The sequence below is a fragment of the Pinus tabuliformis genome, chromosome 3_2, assembly GCF_031772625.1.
Source record: "Pinus tabuliformis cultivar Carrire ecotype Pingquan chromosome 3_2, CPIR1, whole genome shotgun sequence".
NCBI lineage: Eukaryota > Viridiplantae > Streptophyta > Pinopsida > Pinales > Pinaceae > Pinus > Pinus tabuliformis.
Window position 1 is genome coordinate 372,028,498 of NC_142302.1, and position 11,896 is coordinate 372,040,393.

The window sequence follows — 11,896 nt, forward strand, 5'->3', positions numbered from 1 at the left end:
CCTGCGATTCGACGGGCCACGGTCATCCATTCCCATTTCCACCCAATGCCTCCTATAAACCAATCTCTGTCGTCCATCCATGTCATCCAACAACTAACATTTATTCCCTGCCCTCGATTCATTCTACATGCAGTTTCATGTCTTTGGCCTGTTCCGTGCATCTGAAGGAAGAAGGCAACTAGTATTCAGCACTCTGTGCAGTTAATCCTCAACCTCTGCATTCAAGAGTAGTATGGCTGAAGGATGAGAATGAAATGCCTCGAGCAGATTATGGCATTTATTAGTTATGCGACTTATTCAATATAACACTTCACCTGCTCAAGGAGTACAACAGAGTACCAGAAAAAGTCAAATGAATTCATTGAAGCAGTCAGATTGCAGTAGAGACCCATATCAGATAGTTAAAGTGGTTGGTGGACCATTATGACCCCTCCACGCATAGAATAGCAGAGCATTTTTGTAATCAACCTCTATATATACCCAGAAGATAGATGTAATGAGTGTTGATGGTTGTTGTTTTGATGTAAGGTTGAACTTCTAGAGACGGTAACTACTGTGATAGTTGCAGCGTCTGGTCTTCATTTTCAGCTAATACAAGCTTCTTTTACTATTAATTGCTCACTGTCCATTTCTGCTCTATTCTAGGTTGTGCCTATTATGCACTTGTTCATGTGCTCTTGATTTTTAGCATTAGAGGGGCTGTCATCCCACCTCTGTGTTGAAGTCTTGTGTGTATCATTGAATGTGTTATGCAAGTTTATGTTTACTTAGTGCCAGAGAGTTGTCATCCTATTTATGCATTAGGAAATAGATTTTGAAACCTCATTACTGGTTGCAGCCAGCCATCACATGGTCTTGTGCATCTGCTGGTGTGGTCAGTATTCTCCATGTTCACCTAATCCTCAAACTGTGAGTAATTGGTGGTCTAAAGCCTTGTAGTCTGGGGGTGTTCACCCATGTCTGGAGTTAAGCATAGTAGAAGTGGTTATCTAGCTTGAATATGCATCATTCCTTCCATTCATCCATCTCCAACATTTTGTTAAGTTTGTAATGTTCCCGAGCATCTCTGAGATACAACCTAGGAGAGTTTCTTGGGGTGATAACACATATGACCATGCAAAGACATCTCTGAATTCATGAAAGAGAGCGCAGTATATTTCCAGTTCTGACGGAGAACAAGATTTTCCAACATGAATATTCTCTACAACGTTAGGTTTCGTCAAGATATTAATGGCGCTAGTTTCTTCATTATTGGACAATTTTCACTTGGAATCCACTTTATTTATAGTATTTGATAGAAAATAAAAAACTGGAGGATGATTAAGGTCGCTTGAATAATCTTCATTGTTATCTTGAAGATGGGAATGATGGTGGTAATCTTCCCATGGTGCCTCTCATATCATCATCGACTGAATGATTCCTTTGTCTATAGAATGTATACGAGACCAAGGATCAGAAGAGGTACCATAGTCTAGAGACATATCTATCCAAACACTCACTGAGTGTTGATTTGGGTTCGCTGCCCAGGCCCAGAAAATTGATTGCTACAAAGATTCTATAGGGCTTGGGGGCAACACCTAGCGATTATCCACACTATCAAAATGGTTAAAGTTCTTATTGATCTTTGATGATGTACAAGATATCATATGACAGGTTTCCACTTTGGCCACTTCTGCCAGATTACTTGGAGGTGGGAGGGCAAAAGTACCCATTAAGGCAGGGTCTTTTAGGAGACCTACTCCAACATTTTGAAGCGACTGAGAGCTTCCATGGATCAGTGGAATGCTTCTAGTAGCTTGTGAATTGTTGGGGAAAAAGGTTAGATGGTCAACGTTTGTAATTCTGCCTTCGAAGGGAAATGCAAATATTTCTAAAATATGTTGACACAACAACAGCCATAGCATAAATCTAGGGCCTTCCCAATAGGATATTGTAGTCAAGGATTCCGTCGATGACCTCGACTTCAATTTCTATTGTCTTGCCCCCCAGTTCAACTTGCAAGTTACTTAATATTCTGTACGGTGTGTATGTTCTTCCATTGAATGCTTTTAATGTCGTTGATGATTGTGACAAGGGTGGAAAACCTAAATTTTTCCAACAACTTATTGACATAATATAGGTAGATGCCCCCTCATCAATGATTCTTTGATGAACAGTTTTATTGAGGGTTTTTACCTATACAAGGAAAGCGAGTTGAGCTGGTAACTGAGGTTTGTATCCTTTATGTTTAAAGGCCACAAGATTTGAATCCGTTGGGTAAATCCCACCTATTGCTGATAATAAAGCCTGCTTTTGGGAGGGGCAATTCCGCAGTACTTCAAGTATCGACATAGCGGATGGCAAGAGAGCCAAATCCTCCACTATGTTATAATTCTGTGCTGCTCAGGCATGAGGATTAAATTTTGATTTATGTGATATTACCTTCGGCGGCTTTATAGTTAATTCAGGAATGATGGGCGGAACAACGTTTGACGAAGTTGTTGTCAAACTACTGGGTTGATCTGTAGCCTTTTGTTCGATGACTATGGATTCCCATATTTTTTATTCCTTGTCGATATCAAAGCATAATTTTGGTGTTTCGAGATGGATAACATAAGCACTCGGGATGGGGAAGCACGATCGATAGCAACCAGATTAGTTTCTGGGTTTGGAAATGGATCAGTCAATACCGCTAAGGTACTTAAAGTCTTTAAAAACTTTGGAATCTCAGCTCGGTGTGGAAAATCTCTCGTATAATGCTCCTCATTACATATCAAACATGGAAAATGACGAGTAGGTTTCTTCTGCCTAGCAGGGTTTCCAGAAGATTTTCAGGAGTCGAATCTTCCTGTTTCTTCTTTTTGTCTTTCCCCTTCTTCTTGCCCCCTGGTTGCTTTGGATTCTTTCCCTTGTCAGATGACACAGCATTAATCTCTGAGGCAAGAGGTTTATCATTTGCTTTTTGACTAGAGACTGCAAGGGCTTTACCAGATGGAGCCTTTATAGTTTGCGTGCTTGAGGTACAGATCACGCTGTCACCGGCGTGAGAGTCCCTATTTGATTTAGGAGGGGGAGGAATGGAAAATTTTGGTCTAGGAGCATTAGGAATTTTGTCGTAGAGCGTGCCAGACTGAGTATAGATCAAGTCTAAATGTTGTGCATGAGCAATGACTTTCTCTTCAATGACAACTCCTCCCTTTGCCACATCTTCAGTAATAGAAGGTAATAATGACTTAATAAACCACTCAGCTAGAAGCTAATTAGGAACATATGTCTTTACCATTTGACGATGACATCGCCACTCATGAATATGATCAGATATGTGAGTGATTGTTGTCTGTTTAAAGTTGGGAAGGAGTTCTGTCCCCATTTTGTACCTTATACGTAATTGAAAGTGGGTTAGAAAAGTAGTGGCAAGGGTGCTGAATTTATCAATCGGAGCTTTAGGCAATTCAATATACCATTTTGCTGCCCGGCCAATTAGAGTTTGCTGAAAAAGGCGAAGCCTAATCGAATCATCATTCATGGTGTTAGATGAGCACTACAAATGGAAGGTCATTACGTGATTCGATGGATCTTCACCTGTATTTCCATTGAATTTAGGAATATCGGAGGGAATTTTATGAGGAATCACTGGCCACCAAGGGGCGTATGCAATTGGACCATTCGTTAGCCAGTTCAAATATGGTAATTCTAGAGTTGCTACAAAAGGCAACTGTTGATTCAATTTTGGCGAAGCGTACCGCAGATAATATGGGATCGCCTGAGCAGTAGGTCCTTGCATACCAGCATAATGTGTCTGATGCTAGTAACTTTGATAAGGTTGATGGGCACAACCATTATAGTATGGTTGTTGATAACCGTTTTGAAAATGCGGTTGCCCATTACCTATAAAGCCTTGATGCTCAGGTCCTCTGTAAGTTTGCTGGAATTGTGGTTGTTGATATTATACCAACCATGGTTGTTGGACCATTTGTTGTTTCCCAATACTGGATGATTGACCAAGATAAGGAAGCACTATCTTGAGGTTGTGATTGAGTCGTAGAGACAAGAGGTTGTTGTATTGTAACCTGAGAGACTTGAGGTTGACACACAGTAGGTAGTGAATATAGCCTTTTCAAAGTTATCAGCAACTTCGGAAGAATCCCTAATGATCAACTAGTTCCTTTGTTAAAACCTAACAAATTTTGTGTCACAGGCATAAGCGATGGTGAACCAAGCGCTTTCCAAACAGTTGAGGAAAGGATACTCATTGAAGCCCCTTCATCTATGATAGTTCCAAACACGATAATTTTGTAAACATGTACTATGATCCGGAATGGTATATTAGATGGAAGGTGGGGTCTTTCTAGTTGATTCCAATCAAAGGAAATGACTAGACTACTTGGAGGGGGTACCGGATAAATGGTTGGATGAACCCCTAGAACTGCTGAATCTTCCTCCTGTTGTAAAGGAACAGGTGGATTTCCCCCAAGTTCATCAAAATTTGTATTAACAAAAAGAATTTGAACGGTGTCGTTCTCATTCTCTTTGGAAATTGTATCATATGAAGGTGGAATTTCTGAAGGCAAGACTGTGTCGGCTACCATTTCGACCTGCTGACTTTGGTCCGGTATGGACTCAAAAGGTTCACTCTTAATGATAGGCATTTCGACCGATGATTGAGTTACGTCAGTTGGATTTTCAACTAGTGAAGGACTTGGTGAGAGTTTCTTGTAACCAGGTGGAAATCGCTGCAGTGAAGCTGGACATTTATGCAAGATTCTCTTGGCCTCATCCAGAAAAGGACAACGGGGAAAGTGATGGTCTCCTTCACATAATTGACATGGAATTCTAACCTTTCCTTTCTGTCCAGGAATTTCATTTTCACTAGTTGATGGTGTGCTGTCAACATGATCACCAGAGGTTGATGACACCGGATGGTGTGAACGGGGAGACCATTCTCTCAAGATCCGTGGAATGCAAGGACAATCTCGATGAAAATGGTTTCCTTTGCAAATTAGACAAGGATATTTAGGAGATTTAATGTGTGGATTTTCACCAGATGATTCATGGTTGCCCCCTTGTTTAACTGACTTCTTCCTATTCTTCTCCTTCCCTTTCTTCTTCTTCTTAGCTACTTGGTTACTAGTATCACTATTTTCAAAAAAGGAAGAGGAAGAAGGGGAGGGAGAAATGAGCGAAGTAGAAGGTGAAGGGTCACTTTCGGTATCAACTAGTTTCTGATTCGATTGCTGAGGAATTACGGTATTTTGAATGACAGAGGTCGAGAATAGCCATACCGGCAGACCAATTGTGATTCCTGGAAGGGTCAATGTGGCCATATATGGAGCACCAATATTCCCCAAGAATAAAATGGACTAGGATTCCCCTCAAGAGGGATTCCTTGATTGGTGGACTCCATTATCTCAACCTAAGATCAATGAGGGAATAGGGATGCTATTCCAAATTAAATAAATTTTAATGACGCTTTGACACAACTTTGCTTTTTCAATTTTTAAGAGGCAAGAAAAAGCTAAAGATGACTATAGTCCCCTTCGATTTTTAATGAGCCTGAAGTGACAAGTGCTTAGATGGACCTTTTCTTTTAAGGAGTAAAAAAGGAACAAAATTGACTACTTTGGAAATCTAGACAGAGGGATTACCAAACCAATCGCAAAACTACAATATACACCTTGGTGGTAAATTAGAGAGAAATTACCAAGGACTTATGTACGGAAGTCAATCTTCCCAAATGTTGTGTTCAATGCATTGCGATCGATAGGGTGACAGACACAACTTCCTATGGATAAAGGATATCGACCTATTGTGGTCTCCCAATGTATACTCGATGGTACAGGAAGCACAAGTCCATGCTAGCACTTGTCGTATCAATGAGGAGGAATCACCCAACCTTCGATGAAAACGACAGTTACGAGATTTTACGATGCCGGAACACATCTCTAGCCTAGACCTCTAGATGTGTTTCCTTAGGTTCCAAAGCATTTTTAAGTTCATTGAGATTTATTTTAGAGTTGATCTTGTTTAGAAGTTTTCCTTTCAAGGTTCACCGCGTGATGTAGATGTAAAATTCCTAAATTTGCAATCTAAAATGATAAATAATCACTGTTTTCTTTTAGCAATGAGAATCCTAGCTACTAAGGAAAGAAGATTATGATTCCTTCAAATAGAGAGCATAGAGCACACACTAAATGCACTTTTCCTAAATAATTTTTGAGCCTGAGTCATTCCAGGTAAGGAAGCACTAACCTAAGGTTGTGATTGAGCCGTAGAGACAAGAGGCTATTGTATTGCAACCTGAGAGACTTGAGGTTGACACACAACAGGCAGTGCTTGTACTTACGACACAGTCACAATAGTAGGTGTAGTGGGAATATTCGACACAGATTGGACTGGTTGCATGGAATATACAACCCTTGGTTGTTGAGGCAGTATTGGTACCCAACCACTGGATGTAATTCCAGTTTGACCTAAATTTTGTTGTGAACTTTCATATGGTTATTCTCTAGGATGGAGCAATGGAAAAGCATACTTGTTATAGAAATATTTGGGCACTTCAACCCCAATCATATATGTCGATAAAACAAGGGCTCTTTAACCCCTAAAAATGTTGTTACATACCCTAAAGGATCATGGTCAACTGATTACTTCATTTCCCAGAAGTTCCACCTGAAAAACCACTCAGAACTCGCCAAAACTGGAGCACACTAACGGTTCCATAGTCAGGGTGCGATGCATCTCACCTAGTACACACGGGAAGTGTGATGCATACTAAAAATGCCTTTTGTAGTGTGTGATGAGTGATAATAGACAAATGGAAGGGATAGTTTTCTAAGTGGATGATCAAGGAATCTTCTAGAAACTTCTCATATGACACTTGCCTCTCAGAATTCACCCAAGGATGAGTAAGAGAACAATAAAATCTTCAAGCGGAACCAAGAAATATCAATGGAATGACACTAATAAAAAACCCAGAGCTGACTCACACCTCTACAAATATCTATATATGGGTCCCTCATCTGAGAGATCTAGAGGCTGGAATTTTGTAATTTGTAAGGAAGTGTTGTTGGTTTCTCTTTGAGACGTTGTATTGTTGAGTGATCTTGCTTTTCATGAGGTGAAGAGGACTTTCATGCTGGGAGGATGATGCTAGATCAGATAGCTGGGTTGTAATCCTCTCTTCTACTTCTACTATCAATAAAGTTATTTGAGTTTTCCTCCATATACTTGCGTACTTGTAAAACTTGTAATGGTGAATGAAATTGTATGGTTAATGTACTTCTGGTTCTGCATTGTTTATGGTATTATAGATATTTATGCTTTGATGGTATTTTGCTGCTTTGCCTCTATAGGCATTCTTTGAAGCGGGACAAATCAGAAAGGACCGGCAAGCTCTATTAAAGGAGAGAGGAAACAAGCAAGGAGCCAAGCGAAAGATTGAGGTTGGTGCTCTTTGCTTCTCTCTTATCTATCATCCATAAAGGAAAACACAAGTTACTTTGAATTGTTTGTTTCTAAGATAGATACCCATCTTAGTGGGACTAGCAGATCAAATAGTGACACTAGTTTTCCTCGAAGTAAAATGGCGACTCCGCTAGGGAGTGAATAGTTTGTTTGTTTGTTTCTATTTCTTTTCTTTATAAACTATAGGCGGAGCCTGAAGTCAAGCCAGCTAGCCTTCGAACTGCACTTGCTCTGCAAGTGAAAAGTAGATCAATGTTGCTTCAGTCAATCTCTAGGTTGGTTTATGAACTGAACATTTGACTTGCAAATATCCTAAGTGCCTTGGTGGTAGCTCAATAACCTCATAAGATCATACCCCTATACTTTGTGTTTACTGTCTATCATAGCTTGAGTAAATCAATGAACTTAGCTACAAATTTTGAACAAAAACCAAGCTCAATTTCATTCTTTGGTCCATCGTACTGTCTCTCATTGGCAGTTTGGATGCATCACACCTCCCGTGTGCTCCAGGTGAGATGCATCCCTATTTCCCTTAAGGACAGGTGCGATGATTGAATGAGACTGTTTCACTCTCTGGAATTTGGTTTTTTCTTCATTATTTTCAACTCTATTCAGTAGTTTTGCTACCTATGATCAGTATATCATTATTGAAGCCTTCTTCCTTTACATTATTCAGCCTCCATTGATAAGGAATTGTGAATGTTTTTCATGTATTTTTCATCATTTACAATCCTCCTTTGCAGAAAGTAGCTTAATTGAACTATCGTCTTTTGATTCGAAAGTGTCGCAACTGTCGTTTTGAGTCAAGAAAAAGAGTGTCATAAAGTCTTCCTCTTTTAGATAGTTTGTTGTACTTTTTCCATTGTATTTGATTTGAATTGTCAACATTTGAAGTGTCGAAAGAAGTTTTCCATTCGAAATTGAAAGTGTCATCTTAGTCTTCCTTTCGTTTTGAAAAGAAATTGTTGAAGTGTCACTTTGAAGAAAAGTAGTTCAAATCTGTATTTAGTTTTCTTTTTGGCATTCTCACATTAAGGAAATGGAATCAAATACATGCATGTGCATTTGCATTTAGACTACATGCGGAAAAATATTTAGGAAAAGTGCATTTAGTGTGTGCTCTCTGCTCTTTGTTGAAATAATCACACTCTTCTTTCCTTAGTAGCTAGGATTTTCATTGCTAAAAGTAAACAAATGATTGTTTATCATTTTAGATTGCATATTTAGGAATTTTACATCTACATCACATGGTGAACCTTGAAGGGAAAACTTCTTAAAAAATATCAAATATAAAATAAACCTCAATGAACATAAAAATGCTTTGGAACCTAACGCACAACATCTAGAAGTCTAGGCTAGAGACATATTCTGTAATCGTAAAGCTTGGTAACTATTGTTTTCATCGAAGGTTGGGTGATTCCTCCTCTTTGATACGACAAGTGCCAGTACGGACTTGCGCTCCCCGTACCGTCGAGTATATATTGGGAGACCACAATAGGCTGATATCCTTTATCCTTAGGAAGTCATGTCTGCTACCCTATCGATCGCAGTGCACTAAACACAGCATTTGGGAATATTGACTGCCATACGTAAAGTCCTTGGTAATTTGTCTTTAATTTACCACCAAGGTGTATATTGTAGTTTTGCGATTAGTTTGGTAATCCCTCTATCTAGATTTCTAGAGCAGTCACTTTCGTTCCTTTTCAACTCCTTAAAAGAAAAGGTTCATCTGAGCACTTGTCAGTTTGGGCTCATTAAAAATCGAAGGTGACTAGAGTCACCTTAAGCTTTTTCTCGACTCTTAAAAATTGAAAAAGCAAGTTCTGTCAAAGCTTCATAAAATTCATTTAGTCCGGAATAACATTTCCCCTTTTAATTTTGAGTTGATCAAGTAATCCACAATCATGGAAGAAATTCAATCAAAACCTCGTCGTTCGTGGAGGCTAGCGAGTCAACCATCTTTGACTCTGGAAACAAAACCATTCCAGGCAAAATGGTTTCGTTTAACTGAGTCCACCTCTCCTGGTTTATTTGAAACTTGTGTTTCAACATCATCAGAGACTACAGTTACTCTGATCATTTCTTGTACATTTTCCTTTACAGAAGAAGTTCTACAGTTACAAGAGGACATTAGAACTGATCCTAGTGTAATAGTAGACACCTCAATACCTGAAACAACTCCATCTAGAGATGATCTAGAAACTGAAGTTCACTCACCTGAACATCTAGGAGTTGAGTTACAGAATTCAGAAGGTGTCACCCCTCCAGTACCTGTCGCTACAGAAACTATACCTTCTTTGGTCCTAGAAATATTTTACGGACCTGAAAGTATACCTCTTCCACTTGGATTGATTGCTATAGAAGAAGTCATAGAGGATCTTCCATCCAGTACTCCATTGCATTTTGGAGCTGGGATCCACTTGTATCCTTCTATTCCTGAAGTTAGTTCTTTCAATCAACCTCCATCGCAAGTTCCTGTCGAATCGTTAGGAAATCTTTTGGATATACTGAATATGTTTGAACAACCATCAACATCTAGGACTATGTCATTTGATACGGCTGCAATAAAGCCTCCTACTACCACTCCTACGAGGTTCACTGGTATACCATCTGTCCCAACTAGTTATCAATCACTAGATGGAGTCCACCCAGGGACTGTTTCGATGACATGGTTTGTTCCCATTGGTTCTTCCAAGACCCTATCTGGCATTTCTTACATTGAAGCTCAACAAATTGATCTTGCATACCAGTTTATATTTGGGCAACCCAGTCTTCCAAGACCCATCTATCCTTTAAACACTAGATTACCACCATACAGGGGGCAGTATGCTTTTTCATTGTTCCCTCCTAGTGAAAAACCGTATGAGAGCTTACAACAAAATTCAGGTCAAACTGGAATTACATCCAGCGATTGGATACTAATACTGCCTCAACAACCAAGGGTTGTACATTCGATGCAACCAACCCAACCTGTGTCGAATATTACCACTACACCTACTGTTGTGACTATGTCGCAAGTACAAGCATAGCATGTTGTATGTCAATGTCAAATTACTCAGGTTGCAGTACAACAACCTCTTGTCTCTATGACTCCGCCACAATCTCATATCAGTGCTTCCTTAACCGGAACGACTTAGGATCAAACAAGTGTTATGACCCCACATCTTGGTCATTCATCCAGTGTTGGGCAATAGCAAATGGTTCATCGAATGGTAAAGATCTATGTTCCTGATCAGCTTCTAGCATAGTGGTTTATTAAGTCATTATTACCTTCTATTATAGAATATGTGGTGAAAGGAGGAGTTGTCACTAAAGAGAAAATTATTGCTTGTGCGCAATATTTAGACTTGATCTATGCTCTGTCTGGCACGCTCTATGACAAAATTCCTGACACTCCTAAACCAGAATTTTCCATTACTCCTCCTCCTAAATCAAACAGGGACTCTCATTCTGGTGATGGTGTGATTGACACCTCAAATACGCAAAACACAAAGGCTTAAAGTGGTAAAGCCCTTGCAGTTTCTAGTAAAAAAGCAAATGACAAACTTCCTGCCTCGGAGGTTAATGACATGTCATCCGACAAAGCCAAAGAATCGAAGCAACCGGGGGGCAAGAACAGGGAAAAAGAAGAAGAAGAAACAAGAAGATACACCTCCTGAAAAATATTTTGAAAGCCCTACTGGGCGAAAGAAACTAGGTCAACCATGTTTCATATGTAATGAAGAACATTGGACGAAAGATTATCCACATCAAGCTGAGGTCAAGAAATTTTTAAAATATTCGAGCACCTCAGCAGCATTGATTGATCCTATTAGGGTCCCACCCTAACCGCCTTATTTATGTAGTAGGATCGAGTCATAGTTAAAGTTCAGTAAAGAGTCAATAAAGCCCATATTAAAAATTGTAAGTGGTTAACCCACATTTAATGACGGGAACACAGTTAGTTGCAAATGGGCCATGGTATTGGATAGATGGTATTAATAAGAACCATGGTATTTCTCCATGGTGTTCCATGTATGATTCATATATAAAGGATAGAGACTCCCTGCAAGGGGCATCGAGTCTTATTTTGTAATCGAGCTCTTCTCTATTGGAGGTTGCCCCCTCGAAGAGGCAAGTGAACATTACTTTCTGAATAATAAAATACCTGCTGTTATTTCTCACTGTTCTATGTTTTGGGTATATTTCTGTGCATATTTGGTATTCTTGTATCATCTTGCAGGTTAAGAGCATAACAAGTGGTATCAGAGCACTTTCTAGGGCCAGTGGGATCTCCATTTTTTAGCAAATTGTTTTTTGCTAGAGACATGTTCTGGCATCTTTAAACCATAGGATCTGTCGTTGAGCACATAAATTTGTGGATTTGGGGAGGCATGCACACGGGAAATACAAGAGGTGGTCACACTTGTTGGACTCCCTTGTAACCCCTCTGGGTACCCCTTCGAGTAGTAGC